Consider the following 2,022-nt stretch of genomic DNA (forward strand, 5'->3'; position numbering starts at 1 on the left):
AAAAAATTAATAATAATTAATTAATAACTATAAATTATAAAAAAGGAGAATATATATTGAATCTCATGACTCTTGGGATGGAATATCCTTTCTTGCCGACACCTCAGACTGTTGAAATTGCAACTTCCATTCAAATGGGTCCCACTCACCGCCTACATTATCCACTTCCATTTTTTACAACCCTTTGCGCTTTTATCACCTCCAAAGTAAAATAAATAAATAAATTCAATCCGAAATAAAAAGGTTAGATAGAAGTACATATATAAAGGATTTTTGTTAAAATAATACATGTTAAAAATATTGATGTAATTTTTTTTCTTATTGAGTGACCATGACTCAATTTAAAAATTAACTCATTGAATAATATTGTCATATTTATGAAAAAATTGTTGACATTGTATCCTCAACTAAAATGGAATAAATGAATAATACACATCCTTCACAATTAAGATTGGATCAATTGATGAAGAGAGTAAATAAAGTAGATATAATAATTCCAAATGTAAGTTTAATATTTTGCTTTTATGTTTTTAACTAAAATCAATTTATATTTTCCTCTTTACTTTTATAAATTGTTGAGACACACAAATTGCCGTGCACTCGTTTGAAATGAAACGAACAACCAAAATTACAACTAATTGAAAAGGACATGTAGGATAATTCTAATGGATAACATTACTTTTGAAATGTTTGTGTATAACAAAAATATTATATATCTAAGTGTGTGTATATATATTCTTCAGTTCGTGAACGAAATAATAACAAAAATGAAAGTTTAATCATTTTCAAGAACTAGTAATAATAATATCAAACTTTAATTATCTGCACTGTTAATACAACCCTATATAATTAAATGACAATCTCTATATTGTAGTGTACGCGGGAATAAATTCTAAACAACTAGATATTATTGTTTCACATGTATGTACGTATATATAAAATATCCTTATATCTATATATATAGTATATGGCCCAAAATTAAATGCAATAATGCAATGTGTACCGAATAAAAGAAAAGAAAAGGAAATCAGTTTTGATCGGCTTAGTGGTTAATTAATCTATTTAAGTAAGTGTTATAAATTTAAATTTTATTTTGTATATATAATAATTTATTTGTTAATAATAAAATTTTAAATGGAGTTCTGATTTACAATAAATTAACTATTAATCTATTAAAAAATATCCTAAAAAAAAAAAAGAAAAACAGAAAATTTTCTTCTAAACTTATAAAGCATTAATAGAGACCCAAATTTTCAAAGCTTACCACTAATATCATTAATGGCCCCTACCAAGAAAGAAGGAATTTGCCTACCCAATGACACATGTTTGTCTAACGTTATGATCATATATCCATCCTTTTTTGTTTTTAAGTAAGTTGCTTCCACCACGGTGATAATATATGTAGATAACTCGTGTAAAATAATAATAACAAATAAATAAACAAAAGTTTAATTATTCTGTTAATCTTTATAGTTTTGCAAAATTTTTAATTAGGTTCTTATATTTTTTTAAAAGAATTTTATAATCAAGGGGAAGCACGTGAAAATTCTGGATTTAAACATCAATGGCTACATTCATATCTTCAATATAGGATTTAATGGGTCTAATTGTAGAAAAGGATAAAAAAAATATTCATCCTATTTAGGTCCTAGCCAGCTCTTTTACCCATGAAGGAAGATAGCACCACAGGTTCTGCATGATGTTGTCTGCCAGAAAAAGAACTACATTTTTCACACAGGTTTTGGGGTGAAATAAAACTTAATCTTCTAAGTTTATTTTGTTTTGAAGAAGTATAAAGAGGCAATACATATGCAGTAGAATGCATATAATGGGTTAATTTCAAATAAAAATTAAATTAGGGACAATTAATTAATTAACTTAAGATTAAATTAATATTTTGGTCTCATGCAATTAACATGATGATATCCGTTTATAAATAGGTACCTATCACATACCACCAATCCCATCCTACCTTACACTCACACATTTCATTCTTATTCTCTCTCTCAATCCACCATGTCT

Source organism: Arachis ipaensis, chromosome B09, assembly GCF_000816755.2.
Source record: "Arachis ipaensis cultivar K30076 chromosome B09, Araip1.1, whole genome shotgun sequence".
Taxonomy (NCBI): Eukaryota; Viridiplantae; Streptophyta; class Magnoliopsida; order Fabales; family Fabaceae; genus Arachis; species Arachis ipaensis.